The sequence below is a fragment of the Chenopodium quinoa genome, unplaced genomic scaffold, assembly GCF_001683475.1.
Source record: "Chenopodium quinoa cultivar QQ74 unplaced genomic scaffold, ASM168347v1, whole genome shotgun sequence".
NCBI lineage: Eukaryota > Viridiplantae > Streptophyta > Magnoliopsida > Caryophyllales > Amaranthaceae > Chenopodium > Chenopodium quinoa.
Window position 1 is genome coordinate 2,780 of NW_018743043.1, and position 17,100 is coordinate 19,879.

Genomic DNA, 17,100 nt, shown 5'->3' on the forward strand with positions numbered 1-17,100 from the left:
AAGAAAGAAACTTAAAAGAAATAAAACTAAATAAAACAAATAAATTAACTAAACTAAAAGCTAATAAAAACAAAACTACAATCAAATAAAATAAAAGAAAATGAAAAGAAAAAAAAAAAAAACAAACCCCAAAACCCACAATTCCCGTCCAAACCCACGAAATCCCCCACCAGACTACCCTCATCTTCTCCCTTTCTCTTCGTGGCTGCTCCCATTCACCATATCACGCATCATCATCACCGTTCATCAACATTATCATCATCTAGCATCACCAAATCGCAGCCTTTGGATTAATTGAAGGAATCGTGACCGTCCGATATTCATAAAAATCACGTGAAAAGCTCGTGATTGAGCCACAATTGCACGCCCGCACAGAAGACGCACAACAAGTCGCGCAAAGCTACTGCCTCGACTATGATTTTGGATTCCAATTGCGCGCTTTCTGACAGGGTTGTGCGCCCGCGTTTGAGGCTTGAGATGGTGAGTTTGGGTGTTGTGAGTTGCGAGGCTATGAGGTGAGTAATTTGGTGGTGATTTGGGTGGTTGTTGTTATGTGTGGTGAAGGACAGTGGAACAGGGGAGAATTGATGGTGGATTGAAGGTTGTGGGTAATTGATTGGGTTGCTGGTGCGAATTGGTGAAGGGGCAACAAGTGAATTGGAGTTGAGGTGCTGGGTTTGAGTGGCGCTGCTGATTGAAACAGGGGAGTTGCGTGTGGAAACAGGGGAAGGTGGCGGAGGTGAGGTGCTGGTGGTTGTAGTTGTGGTGGCTGTTGATGGTGAGTGTGAAGGAGGCTGCGATTTTGTGTGGTGGTGGTAGAACATGGGAGAATTGCGTGGTTGTGGAGGCTGTTGGTGTTGTGGTGGGTTGCTGGGGCTGGTTTGGTTGGAGTTTGGTGATGTTGGTTGCGGGTGAGAGTGGTAAAGGTGGCTGAAATTGAGTGGCTGGTGAGTGTGGTAATGTGCGGCTGTTGTGGTTGATTGTGGTGGAGGTTGTAGGTGGAGCTGGTGGCTGGTGAGTGGTGATTTTGGTGGTAGGTTGATGGTGGTTGTTTGGTGATGGGGCATTGGTTGGTGTTGTAGGTGGGTTGTTTTGCGTGAAGGAGCAAGGGAGAATTGGTGGTGATGCTGGCGGATTGGTGGTTGATTGTGGTGATGGTATGAGTTGTGCTGCCAAGGGGAGTTGGTTGATGTGAGGGATGCTTGGAGCATGTTGTTTGACTCAATTCTTGGACCTTGAACCTGATCGACCAAGGACTCGGAAACACCTACAACCAAAAACAACACGAGGGGATTTTTAAAAGATAAAATAAAATAAAATAAGATAAATAAAATAAAATAAGATAAGATAAATAAAGTAAAATAAAAAGCTAAAACTAAATAAATAATAAAATAAAATGAAATAACATAAAATAAAATAAAACAAACTAAAAACTAAAAGAAAATAAATAAAATGAGAGAAATTAGGAACTTATTAAATAACAAGAACTAAAAACTTAAAATAAAAACATAGAAAATAAGATAATTTAAATAAATTAAGAAAATAAGCTAAAAACTATTAAAAACTACTAAAAATACTCAAAATAAAGATAAAAGACGAGAATAAGCGAATAATAGAAATAAAGGATAAATAGGGTTAAATTACTGGAAAATAAGCCGGAAAACGACTTAATAAACACCTTAAAAGTGACATAAAAAACACTTATCAATTATTAACGTTTGGTTACACATCTATCTAGGAAATATTGTACCATCTCGGTTAAATTAGTTGCAATTTTGGGGTATTATTTGTGAGATATAAAATATTTCAAAGTTGCAACTAATATTTACGGAGATAGTACAAAAGTTAAGGTATATATCTTGTAAAATACAGTACGGAGTATTACGTTTAGTATTACAAGGTAATTATTGTCCAATAGTCATAATCGTCTTATATCTAGTTTGGCATTATATTCAATTTTTTTTTCTCAAGATAAAATGCGTATTTTGTGTCAAAAAATAAAATAAAATTAAAGAAACAATGCATTCTAGGGCTAAATGAGCTGATATATTCATGAAATTCTCACAAACAAGCTCGGTCAAAGGTGGTTTGTTAACTATAAACAAGCTATCAAATTTGTTAAGCTCATCAAATAAATGAACAAAGCTCGAATAACATTATGCTTCACTCGATAATGCTTGTGAGCGAACAACTCATTTCAATTCAATGATAAGCATGTTTATGATAAGCATGCTTGTAACTTGTAAGATCTTTATTAAAAAAAAATCCAATATAGGCATGCAAACTTTATCATTATTATCATAGAAATGAAAATTCTTATATAAAATCAAATATGTGCATTTAATCTTGAAAGAAATCATTATTTTATGATAATTAGGAATCATTTATTTAATCACCCTTGATTAAGCTCAAGCTTAAGCTCAAAATGGAAATAGGTAGTTTGTGAATGAAGCTGGAACAAGCTGGCTAAATCATTAAATTAACTAGTTAAGCTGGCACAAAAAAATTTAAAAACTCTTTTAAGCTCGAGATAGCTCAAACAATGAAACAATACCAATTCTTATCAAGAATAACTTCGACATAATAAACCTCGGCTGAGCTCGAGTTGTTTGCAACCCTACGCATTTCTGTATGATAGCTTTAAATTTCATTACTTGTCTTAGAGTGACTGATTCAATCATACTTTACACACATGTTGATGCACATATCACATATGCTAATATCAATAAAAATATTTATATTATCACAAATTCACAAGGTATGTTTTTTTTTTTTTAATTTGTTAAAAAAAATATAGTCAAATTAAACATATAAATAGTGAAAAAAAGTTCAATATGTCAATTATTCTAAAACGGAAAGAGTATTTATAAACACACCCTTTTCGGTTAATCTTTATGAAAGCCCTCTTATCATTTAATAGTCAACATTGTTGGTGTATGTATAACTCTGTATTTTGTGCCCACACTATTTAAGTGGAGCCTATATATTACATACGTGCCCACGATTAAGGCGAGGCGCCTAAGTGTGATGAGTTTATAGGTTTACAATATAATAAACCTAAACGTTTTCCAACAAAAAAAAAAAAAAAAAAAAAAAAAAAAAAAAATCTAAACTTAAACCACTAGCACGTTTTTGGTACTATGTAAAAAAACATATGTTACTAAAATATCTTGGTATAAAGCACTTAAGCACGTTAACCTAAACCTAAACGTTCCTTACATTGCTTACACACCTTTATGCAATTCTCGTCACTTTAATTGTGCAATACCCACCTTTGTCCTTAAAGATATTATTTATCAAAGATTAGCATCGACATACGTGCCCAAAAGATATGGAGAATTATTTTATCTAGTACACTTCAATGTTATCAATTCTTTTACCTTTGTTTCAATTTTACTACTTTTATAATAAAGTTTATTTTAATTTATTTTTGTAAATATAAAATCACATAGACCTTATTTAATTTTATAAAAAATAAAGTATATTGCTTCAATAACCTTCACATTGATATAAGTGTCAAAAAATGACGATGTACCATTATTCTAGCATTAGTATTGCAATTTATTACAATACTAGTATATATAGCGTTATCCCTAGCTTAAACCCCACATTGATCATACACTTAAGCATGGTGGCGTCCAAAGGGAAAGAAGATAGAGCAAAAGAGTCGCCAACAAGTTTTAGGAACTTGTAAACCGTTCACGAGGTGAAGGTTACACCCCTTAACGATCTAGGAGATCGTCAACTCCAATAGGTCTGGAACCATGACTGGTAGTTCGGGGATGAAGGTACAAATCCAACCTAGAAGAGATTAAACCTGCCATAATAATAGGCCTCTACTTTATTCTGATCGTATTCATGTGCGCTTTCTGACTAACATGCAATCATTAGGATTAACCCTAAACCTATTTATCTATGTTGGTTGAATATTAATGCACAAATAAAACTATTATTGCGATCACTTGAATTATAATCATATTAACCCTAAACAAAATTATTAATTATCTTATTAAGCGTGATTACAAGTACCAATTCCCTTTCAACATACATAAAAGGTGTGATCAAGCAATAACAATAAAATATAATCAAGCAACATAATTATCATCAATAATAAAAATAATCATAATAATAATAATCATAATAATAATTCAAATTAATAATGATAATCATCATCATAATCCAAATAATCATAATCATAATAATAATTTAAATTAATAATGATAATCAACATCATAATCCAAATAATCATAATCATCAAAATAATAGTCATGTTAAAGCATAATTTTAAAAGCAAGATCCTAGGCATGATACTAACAAGATTAATAACAAACCCTAGCATGTCACTAAACAATAAAAATCAAAGCTTAGCCCTAACATGATACTAACATGAATATTAGGAAGAAAATAAAAAGCATCGCAGGAATCATGATTGATATAAGCAAATCACCCTAAATATCATACTAAATAAAACATCCTAACATGATACTAGGAATCAAAATACCCTAACATGACACTAGGAATCATAATTACAACCTAGACATGATTTCTAAAAACCATAAAATCAATCAATCAATTAAAGCACTTACTTAGATGCCTCGTACCTCTTTCTAATAACAAAATACACACGTTAGTAACTTAAAGGAAAATAATAATTAAAACAATTAAATTAAATAATTGAAATAGAGATTTGGGACTAAACCCTCAGAAATTAAAACCTTTCATGTCTAGGGCGAAGACAACTTCAAACTTGGCTAGGTGTTTCTAGTGCTAATGTATGAGGAATTATGCTTGTAAAAAGCTAGGCGTAGAAAGAGAAAGTGAATCAAGAATTTCTTGATGAGAGTTGGTGAGAATTGGTGAAAGAGAGAATTAGAGAATTGATGATATTTTGATGATTGAAAACAAAATTTTATGAGGCTATTTATAGAGAAAATCAGTCGGATGGATAAAAAAAACGAATCAGAGTTTTGACGAGAATAAAACTTAATTAGCTCCAGACGCTAGTAATTAGCGCCAGTCGCTAATAATTAGTTTCACGCGTTTTTGTTTTTATCATATCTTTTGATCCGGAAGTCCAAATAAGGCATATAATATGTCGTTGGAGAGATCTTGAAGTCCACTTTCCAACCCAGCTAGAATAGTGGAAGGGTCTCAGTTTGGATAGAGTTTCATATCTTTTTCGTTATAGCTCGGATTTTATATTATAATATATCATTGGAAAGATAATTTCAAGATATAACCAACCATATAAAATTTGGATAAAGATTATGAGGCACAAAAATAAAAATCTGAATATATTCCACTTCCCGTACAATACAAGGATTCTTAAAAGGAGTAGTTTTATTCAATTTCAAACTATTTGAAACATAATTATTTATCCTAACTCCATTAGGATTTAAAAGAATATTCTAGAGTATTTTAGAAGACTATAATCAATCCTAATAGCTTTAGGAATGATAATTAATAATAGGCCCTCCTCTAAATCATTGGGCCGCATAAAAACCAAATCGGGCCCAGTTTAGTATTTTGGCCATATATAACTTCCTCATTATTCATCGGAATTGGGCTTATAATATATCGTTGGAAAGGTCTTTTCAAACCCCATCCAACTGCGCCATTATTGGACCCTTATCATGGACTAAACTAAACTGGAATGCTTGTTTTTCATAAATAAGGTAAGAAAAGAAATATTTTCAAAAACAGAAAGAAGATATATTTTAATAAAAACATCCTCATCACTAGACTTTTCACACTTTCGCTTTGTTCGATAATCAAATGACATGAAAGGTATTCATCACTGGGTTTGGTTTTGGGGAGACACATTTGGGTGTCTACAACCGAGTAACCCTTGACCGACCGAGTAACCCCTGACCGAATTACTCGAGTATGAAACCCGTGGCCGAACTCCTTAAATAATATTGATCTAGTAACTCGAGTAACCCCTGACATGACCGAGTAACCCTTCGATTAACCCCTGACCGAATAACCCCTCAAGTAACCCTACACCGAGTGAACCTCTCGAGTAACCCCTGTCCGAACCCCTCAAGTAACCCCTGACTGAGTAAATTGAGTAACCCCTAACTGAATAACTCGGGTAACCTCTAACAAAATAACTCGGGTAACCCCTGCCACACGATGTGGCTTGCTGCACCAAAGCGTTTTTGTATTTTTATCATATATGTAAATATTACTTCTCATATTTTTCTTTCATTCATGGAGGATAAAAAATATGAAATTATCTTGTCTCATCACCTACTAAATTTTTTCACATGATGAATCAACCTCATCACTACACACATATTGCATCTTCCACATCCAAAAATTTACACGCCTAAAAAATCTGAAAAGCCACAGCTTAGTATTTTTTTTTTCAAAAATTGTAACCTTCAACTATATATGACCTTAGAAGTATGCATAGGTTTTCCTTTAATTGTTTGCTGAATTTTATTTTTTAAAATTTATTATTATTATTATTATTATTATTGTTATTATTATTATTATTATTATTATTGTTATTATTATTATTATTATTATTATTATTATTATTATTATTATTATATTTCATCATTTGATATTTTTATTGCACATACAATTATATATATAATAGTGAAAAAAGAAATTATATGTACACAGATAAAAGAAAAATAAAAAAGAAAAAGCATGCAAATTTCTCTTACATATCACCCGTGGCGACATATATATACAAAATATACAACGTGTTTTTATGTGATTGGCACACCGTATGGCCACTTGTAAAAAGAAATAGTAACGCCTATGACATCGAAAAGTTAACCCCTATCTTACTAACAGAATAGAGTAGCCCCTTATTATACATATTGAGTAAGTCTTAAATATTTACAAATAAAGTAACTCATACAGCACTCACAATGTAACCATTATCACACTTACTAATAAGTAAGCCTTATATTTTCCTTAAAAAAAAGGCTTATATCACTAATTGAGTGACCCTTATAACACTATCTGAGTAACCCTATAGTGATTGCCCACAGTGATGAATTACTAACACAGTCAAACTTTGCATATATGTCAATGCAATAGTTTGACTTAGTTTTTATGTAATTAAATATCAATAAAAAATTATAATTTTTTTAATAATAAAACCTTACATCAATATATATTTAACAACTTAAAATGATAAAATATGAATTTGTTACATTTATAAAATAAAGTAAATAAATAAATAAACTACAATTTATGTTAATATTATAGATAGTGGAAAAAAGCCTAAATTGTTAGTTATAATAGGAGGAATGGAGTAAAAATTAGTGTCAAACTCCGTATTTAAAAATGAGAATTATAGTTTATAGAGAATTATATATCAATCAACTTTTTTTACATTTTGTAGATGTTATGCATGAGTGTGTTATGACTTTAGTTGTCGGATAAACGGTTTATTTATAGGTTTAGCAAAAGTTTTAAAACTTGTTATAATAAGGAAAAATTGCATCTAATAATAAAACCTTTAACCGGTTCTTTTTTAATAATACAACCTTTCGATTATACATTAATATTACAACTTTTGACCTCCATTTATTTTTAACAGGCAAAAGGACCTGTAACCTGCTAAACAGGTTAACATGACATGTGTCGTCATGCCATTGGTTTAAATATTAAAAAAAATAAAAAAATCAGAATTTAAAATTTTAATTAAAACTGATTTAACATTTAGTTTCCAAAAAAAAAATAAAAATTGTTATAACATTTAATATATGATTTTTGATAAAATAAATTTATTGTAATTAAAAAAGCCACCCACCCTCCTCCCCACACCACCTAGCTACCACTCTTTCTCCCCCACCCCCACCCACCAGCCACGTTCCAAAACCCTTGTCGGCGAAACCCCACCGGCCAACGGGCGAACCCTAAGCCGGCGACCCCCACCCGAAACCTCCACTAGCCCACAAACTCCCTTCTCTTGCACGAACCCAACCCCCCATCCCTTGCTCCGACATCGGCATCGGCATCGACACCGCCACCATCCCCACCCCCTCAGGCGGGTGCCGCGCCTTCCCCTCCCAATTTTGTCTTCTCCCTTCCCCTTTAAGTACCATACACGAAACCCCAAATCCGACTCACACCCCCTGAAACCCTAAAAATCCGACCAAAACCCCTTGAAACCCCTAAATCTCCCCTCCACCACCCTCGAAACCCACAGCTGCTAGGGTTTCGGGGGTGGGGGAGGGGCGGTTTGGGGGTTTTAACGCGATAGGTCGGTTTTTGGTGGAGAAAGGGAGAAGGGGATTGTTCGTGGTGGGAAAAAGGGTTATGGGATTATGTTTGGGTGGGTGGTGCGAAGGGGTAAGGGGGGTGGATAGCCCAACGATGGGTGAGCTGGGCGCCGATCGACCGCTCTAGGATGGGGAGGGGGTAGCGTGCATGGGAGGAGATGAAGGAGTGGTGGTGGAAGGGTGATGGGAGAGAGGGTGGCAGTGTTTTGGGTTTTATTTAATTTTTTTTACAATAATAATAAAAGCAATTTTTATTATTTAAATTTTTTTAATAATTAAAAACATTAAATAAAATTTAAAAATCAAATTAAATTGACAAAACCAATAAAAAAAATGACATGTGTCATGGTAACTTGTAAAAACAGGTTACCAACCGGTTATTTCTTGATTAAAATAGAGGCCCCCTAAAGGTTGTAATCAATATACAGGTATAATCCAAAGGTTGTATTATTAAAAACAACCGGCCAAAGGTTGTATTCTTTATTGCAATTTTTCCTTATAATAATTCTGAGATTTCGTGTTTAGGAGTTTTATAATAAAATATTATAGCAAATGAATTATATATAGCATGCATAATTTTTTTAAAAAAAATTTAAGTATGATATACCTAAAATCTGAAGGATTTATGTCTTCGTTGTGTGCAATTAATAGATATATAAATGAATCAAATTACGGAGATAATTAAGTTCGAACATTTGGGTCATCGTTTTATCATAGCTATAGGTACTAACGATCTTTTGAATAGTAAAATAGGCCAAATCCCAATTGGACAGATCCTATAAGGTCACACAAAGGGCCTAGATTGAGCACGAGAGGATGAGGCCCATAATGGGCCTCATCCCCTAGTATGGCCGACCCGACCATATGGAGAAGGTTGGAGGTTTTTGGGCTTCCTAACCTAGTCTAATTATAATATGATTATAAATAGACTTGGTGCTTAGGGTTTGCTAGTAAGAAATTCAGTGATCAGTTTGATCAAACCTTAATAAGAAAACACGAGACCAAACCTTCTCAAACTTCCCTCTCTCTGACATCACTCTCTCCTCCCTTGGCGCCGGTGTGGTGGTTCGTGGTGGTGGGCTTAGTCCATTAAAGGTGGTGATTGCGGTTTTCCTCAATCACTCGACCAATCTAGTATTGGTGGACGGCTCGTTCGAATCTCGTGGACTAAGTAGAGGAGCAACGTTTGGGGCTCTATTCTCTCCTTGATTTGCATGTCAAATTGCTACGTGGAATTCACACTTCAAAGGTATGATTATGTGTCTTGTGTGTTATGCATGCGATCTTGGGATTAGGTGCTTGATTGAATATGATTCATGATTTTCCGCTTTATAGTACCTGCTATAAACTCCTACAAAATCATATGGTAGAAGATTAGTAAAGTCATTATAATTGTATCACTATTTACATTTATTTTTTTTAGAGAAAACACTCAATCTACATATTATGCTATTTAATTACGATTCACAACATGTCTAATTGTTTATATATAAGCTAGAAAGCACATTATTATCAAGTTTTATCTTATTGGTCAAAATGGTAAATTGGAGATCGTTTAATTGTAACACTTAACAAAGTGGAGTTAGTACTCCATATTATATTTTTGGATTTTTTGACTTTTACCACCAAAAAAAATCGCGAAATTGTTTTTTACTACCAAAAATTTTAAAAGTTTTATTTTATCACCAAAAAAAAAATTAAAAATTGTTTTTTACCACCTGTCGTCAAAAACCTAACGGAATATTTTAAATTCTTCGATTTTTGTGTCAAACACATCATATTTGAGGGTCTTGGGGGGCATTTTGGCCCTACGGCTCCAATTTGAGGTCGGAATCGACAAAAAATGATCGGAAATGCTTCTTGTTGTGCATTAAAAATACCTCGGTTTGCGTGAAACACGCAAAACGAGGCATTTTCGATTATTTTTTGTCAATTCCAACTTCAAATTGAACCCATAGGGCCAAGATGCCCCCCTAAACCTATGAACTACATATTTTGCGCACGAAAATCGAAGTGTTTTTCTTAAAACCGTTAAATTTAACGGTTTTCTTGACGGTAGGTGGTAAAAAACAATATTTAGAAATTTTTTTGTGGTAAAATACAACTTTTAAAATTTTTGGTAGTAAAAAACAATTTCGTAATTTTTTTTGGTGGTAAAAATAAAAAAATCCTATATTTTTTAAATAAAATATTTTATACACATTAATTTATTTGAGTGATAATCTACATTTAATATATAATCAAATATATCTTTTACTATTTCTCAAGATATATATATATATATATATCTTTTACTAATAATCCTTAATATAAACTTGACATAAATATATTAGATATGGATGGAGGAGGCCAGGGTGAGATCCATGAATAAACTTGAAAAGGCCATATCCCACAAGTAAAGTCTGAATTTGATTTTTTTCAGGATAAATAATTGGTTGAATTGAGTTTGATAATATTAGTGAGGTTGACAACAGAGCACAATTAGCTTCAACATCATTAGGACTGGTGTTAGTAGTCATAGGAATAAAATTAGTGTAGACATCTACTTTTGGCCTCCTATCCCGACAGGAAGTGCAATGATGGTAAATAAAACCATCTTCGTGTTGGATCAAAGTGAAGAATGCTTATGGATAATTTGTTAAGCCACAAAACACAAAAGACTAGCCCAAATTAAAGAAAAAGCCAAAACAAAGGTCCAATTAACTAAACCCGATCATAATTAGGCTTAAGCCCGTGCTTAAAACCCAATAATGACGGATTTAGGAGCGTCTAGGTTAAATCTTAGTGCTGCCGCTGAAAAAGCCGCGCGCATCTCAAGTAGTCGCGCTAGGCTGCCGCTCGCAACTAATTCAGTTGCGCGCGACACCCAGCGCAACCTACAGAGTTGCGCTGCGGAAGATTCAGAATTATGCGGAAAATATAAAATCGAATTGTACCATAAAGCCGCAAGCAAGACAATTAGTTGCGCTTTCCATAGCAGCGCAACCCAATCACTTGTGCTAGGATGCCGCGTGCAACTCATCCTGTTGCGCGCGACACCTGTTGCGGCAGAATGCTCATAACCCTAAACCTAACCATTACCTATAAATACAAGCTTAGACCGAGGCTTAAACAGACAGAAAAATAACCTAAAACTCTGGAGAAATACTTGTGAACTTGTGCAACCTAGCCCCTCTTGTCTTAAACACTCACCCTTTTGATATTTTGTTACTACAGTGGAGGTTCCCCAACAAGAAGAAGTCCATAAGTGTTCTAAATGGAGATTTAGCAAAGAGAAGTGGTAAGTTCCCGAGCACTTAGTTAAATCACATTTATTTTCTTGTTTAAAAGAACCTTAATTAATTAATTAGTGTTGTTTGATCACCTTTAAAATAATTAATTAATGAATTCCACATAGTATCTTGTGTTTAATAAAGATTAGAATTGGATTAAATAATTGTTGGTTGATCACTTAAGCAAAGGCGAATATTGTTTATTTTCTTGTTCTTTTAATGAATTTGATTAAATAAGAATAAAGACATTACGATATAATTCCTACATGAATTAATGCTTGTAAATAAAATCAACTAACATAGTTTTAACTATCGCGTTTCATATATTGTTTGGTGATGAAATTGTAAAAAAGGAAGAGCTAGTAGAGGCCGCACTAGGGCTAGGATAACGATTCCCTCTAAAATTAACGTTATTTTAGTACCCTTGCTCCCGAACTCATTTTTGGTTTATAGACCAATTTAGGCATGGGTAAACTTATGATTCGTGCTAATTATTCCATGAACTCCACATGGAAGAAAGGCATGAACGAGGTTTATGAGTTTTTCCTAAAACTCATTGGCGACTCCCTACTTGTTTCTTATAAAAAAGAGTAATGATAGGATCAATTCTAATTCAAGGTCCCCCAAACAGTCAGGAATTCAAATCCTGCTACACCCTAACAAGTGTAAATTCCTAGGCTTTTAAGCGGCCATGGGCATTTCAGGAGAGTACCCCTTACGATGGGATCACCCTCCTTACAGTGGCGACTCCACTTGGGACTTAGAGGTTACATGATTAATTCGTAGTTATGGTCCAAGGTTTCCAACACTAGGTTACCTATGGGTTGTAACGAGAATTAACTTGGATAATCTCTAGTTAGAGAGTGAGACTTGAACGCATAATATCTTCCTTTTGCACAAGATTAAAAACCAAACAAGCAACATTGCATCAAGAATAAGCATAACACACTTAAACCATTGGGGATTGGCTCATTGACTAGGGGTCGCCAACACTAGGCTTCTATCCTAAAATCAATAACAGTCATCCCACCCATATCGCCAACAAAATGTTGGGAGGGCGATGCCATGAGTCAACACGTTGAGTGATTGATTTGTGCGTCGTTTCTTAAGATATGGTACCTTTGGACACCCAAGCCTTTTTGACCTTAGAAGGCATTGCGTGAATCTTGACTTATAGCATGCTTATGTGATTATGTGACTATATGCAGCGTGTTAGGATAGTCTTCTTCTTCTTCTTCTTTTTTTTTTTTTTTTTTTTTTTTTTTTTTTTTTTTTTTTTTTCTCTTTTTAGTTTGGTCTAGGTTCCCAATTACGAAGTGTCTCTTCGTGATTTAGTGTCATATTCAAAAGATAGCATAAAAAAAAGTCAAAAAAAAAATCGAATAAAAAAAAAACGATGACAAAAAAAACACTCGAATTAAAAAAAATATTTCTACGAGCAGGTGGTGTGCGCAACTCAATGAGTTGCGCGACCCCTCCCAGCGCAAGTGATTTCGTTGCGCGTGACAACCGCGTGCAACTGAGTCACTTGCATGCGCCCATTGGACGAGTCAATTTTGATTTCTCAAAAAACAAATTGACTTGTCCGAACAATGTATTCATTGAAGAATTGTTAAGGGTGGTGTTATTCGTTTGAATATATTTTGCGTCTTCTTTATTTTATTTGTTTTTCCCTTTTTAAACAAGCGTACCGATTTAATTATCCTTTTGTAAACCTTTAGGGCCAGTTTCCAAGCTTGGGAAAGAGGACCCCCGGTCACTCGCATTCTACGTTTACCACCAAAAGATCAATCCCTTTCAAACCACTTTTCCTCGACAACTAATCCTAGTCCAACAACAATGCCAACCATCGAAGAACTTCAACAAGAGATTCTTCGTTTGAGAGAGGAAAAGGCTCAAGAGGCCAAGGAGAGAAGAATTAAGAAAATAAAAAAGGTTGAAAAGAAAAATGCTGAAACCTTAGCCTTGAAAGGAATGGTGTCCTTCGAACAAGTGTACTATTCCGTTAGTGGGTTCAGAATTATTAGAAAGCTAATATATTCAATGAGGTCAAGTGATCGGAATGCCTGGGTGGAGGCCGCTTCCGATTAGTAATATTAATGAATAATTAATATTACAGCTTAATCTTGACTGAACCCTTCGGGTCACACCCAAGCATTCAACAAACCGAACCGACGAATTAATTCGGAAGGAATTAATGAGTCGACCGAGTAATATTTATTTAGACGTCGGAAATTCGAGCTTAGTTCGTCGAAACCGAGCGTCGGAAGTCGAGTCGAAAAATAGTGAAAGACGAGACGAGAAATAGTAATAAATCAACAAAAGACCAAAATAACCCTAGCATAGGAATGCCCAAGCAAACCGAGTGCTAAGGGCGTATGGCCTAGCATGGTGGCTGGCATGCGCACTAAGCCGAGCCTAGGCTGGCTGGTGCGTGCTAGCGCACCCATGCTAGCATCGCAAGGCTAGGCGCTGCCTAGTGCGTGCTAGCATGCTAGGCACAACCTTGTGCGCGCAACGGCTAGCAAGCCATGCAGCAACAAGCTGCAGCAGCTAGCACGCTAGGCGCGCCAGCTCGCCACAGCTAGCAACAGCATGGCTAGGCCATTGCTTGCCGCCTAGCAGCGCTGGCCAAGGCACAAGGCCAGTAGAAGCCCGCACAAGCATGCTGGGCTTGCTGACTAGCAGCGCCTGGCAGCCCGCATGCGAGTGCTGGGCCTGCTGGGCTTGGCTGCCATGGACAGCAGCACATGGAAGCCCACCTTGGCTGCCTTGGTGCCCAAGGGTGGGTGCTATGTGGCTTGTTGTCCTTGAGTGTGTGTGGAGTGAGGTGGCCGGTTATGGGAGAGGGAGTGGGGAGCAAGTTTGGTCCCCCCCTTCTCCAAGTGGTCCTCACCTAACCACTCACATGAGCTTGCCACTTGTTGATTTATTACTAGCTTGATTATTAATTTTATTTTAGCTTTAAAATAAAATGGAAAAATCATACTATCCCATATTGATGGGAGAGTAAATGATACTCCCATCATTTCCTATAAATACCCAAGTATGGGCATTGGGAATGTTGCTTGAGTAAGAGTTGGAAAAGGCATCACAATTAGTGAAAACCTTTGAACTCAATATAATTACTCGGGTTTTATTGGTCGGGTCTTGCTAACCCCAAGACATTGGACCTAGTCGATTTTGTTGGTGCGGGTGGACTTCGTTGGAGGTCTCCGTGTGAGCGGGACTTGAAGCTTTCAAGTAAGAGCTCATTTTGGAGTGAAGCACGCGTCAAAGGTAATTAGCTTATCTTAATCTTGTGATTAATATAATTATGTGTATGGTTTTATTTATTGCGAGTGCGGTCTTGTTTTTGGGTTTGTTTCCGCGGTGAGTCGGACTCACCAAATCCAAACAGCGGTATCGGAGCCTCGCTCGTTTATTTTTAAAATCATTATATTTTCAAGGTGTTTTTATGGCTTAATTTTTCTTGTTTTAAGTTGTTAATTAGATTAGTAACTCGTTTTTCCAATTTTTACCTCGTATTAGAGCTGTCTTCAGCTCCCGAACCCAGATTTTGACCCAAAAATAGTGAATTTTGGGTGGAAATGGCGTTCTGGAAATGGTGTTACCCTTTCAGGACTCTGCTTTTAGCCAAAAAAACGACCAGAAATGCATTTTTCGAGGGTTTTTTCGTTTTGACGAAAAATTTTAAGTGTTTCTAACCTTGAAAATTGATTGCATATTTATGGTGGTTATGAATTTGGTTCTTTCCTTTATTTATATGCAATTTTAGACCACTTTAAGCATGATTACTTGGCAGTAATTGGTGCTTGAAAGTTTGGTTTTATTTTTTCACATAATTGCAAATTAATTGCATTAAGTGTGAAATAGTTTTTCTTTGTTGCTTCCAAGTACTAAAGATTCAATCTTTATTTATGATAAGTGATTGAAACTTTGAGTTACTAAATTCCATGAATTTTGGTTAAACTTTGTTGATTTAATCATTTTTAGTTGATTGGAATCATAAAGTTTAAAACTTGTGATTGAAATTGGTTTATCTTCATATTGGAAGATATAATTTTTTCATGGAGTCACAAGTATTAAAGTCTTTATTGAACTTATGTTCATTTTTCCAACTCCCTTATGCTCAAAAATTATGTTTGTTTGGGTTTTCTTTTACAACAAAGCTTTTAAAAGGTTTTCTTTCGCAAAATGGTGCATTTAAAAGGTGTTTTTTTATAAAAAAAATTTTACTAATAAATTTAATCCATACATCGTACAGGCTAAATACTACGGAGTAGTTTTTTTAATAGGTAGTTTCTCACAAAATTTTGGTTTTATCATATTGTTTCTAGCAAGATTTTTTTTTTTTTTACTTTTTTTTTTTTTTTTTTTTTTTTAATAATACATGTATAGACATCGGACTAATTTAAGTTTTATAAACATGATTTGCAATGTTAATGATATGTTACTTCGGGCTTGGGTGAACGTATACAAAGTAAAAAATAATATTGTAATACTAAAATAACTACATAGTATAAAATGATTTTTTTTTTTTTTTTTTTTTTTTTTTTTTTTTTGTGAATAGCAAAAATATTTCATTAATTAAAAGTCATACGACATCTACAATAGAGATTCTACGTTAAAAAATACATAACATATTGAATCAAATAGAATTTTCCTTCATAAAAACTACGATCGTCGAGTAGATCTTGCACTGCGCAGCATCTCCCGCTTATATCGCTGAAAATTACAGCCTTGTTGGAGAGGCAATCTAACGATCGTTTGTAGCCGCGAGGATGATTTCCTTCTGATTCATCTGTTCGTATTCGAAAACTTGATAACTTTTTCACCAACGAAATAATTTCACGACAATCCATTAGATCTGCTACCATGGATTCAAAACTAAGAAATTTCTCCCTCGAAAAGAGGAGATATACCTTGTCTTTCGAATGAGATCGAAAAACCCTTGTCTTTCGAAGAAGATCGGAAACCCTTTCTGTCGAGGGAGAAAAGTTCCTCCCAGAAGGAGGAAGCATTATTATAAACCTAAAAAAACAATAAAGAAACAAGGATTGGGGCTTTCCACCGATTAAAATCGATGGAAGCCCCTTCAAAATTCAACAATGGAAGCTAGGGTTTTGGAGAGAGAAAGGAGTCCTTAGTATAAAATGATATTATTAATCGGGTAAATACAAGTTAATCTCTGAGATACACAATATTTGCTTATCACATGACAATTTTGTAAATAAATCAATAACTTTTTCAATAAAAGTGGGTCCCACAATAATGATGACAGGATAAAGTTGTTTATACAATTGTATTAGGTTTTGGTTTGAACTATACATATTAAAACTTATTGGACCTTAGCTTTAACTTATTTGAACACGTCCTAAACCGGTTCCAATACAATCCATCTTGTGTGTGGCTGACCAGTGACCACATCGTGTGACCACTTATAAAATAACAAAGTAAACCCTATAACACTAAGTGAGTAACCCCATAATGCTGACCAAATAACCTCTTTAACGTGACCGAGTAACCCCTACAATGTTAGGGTGGCTGGGTAGTGTTAGGATTTTTTATAAAATTGT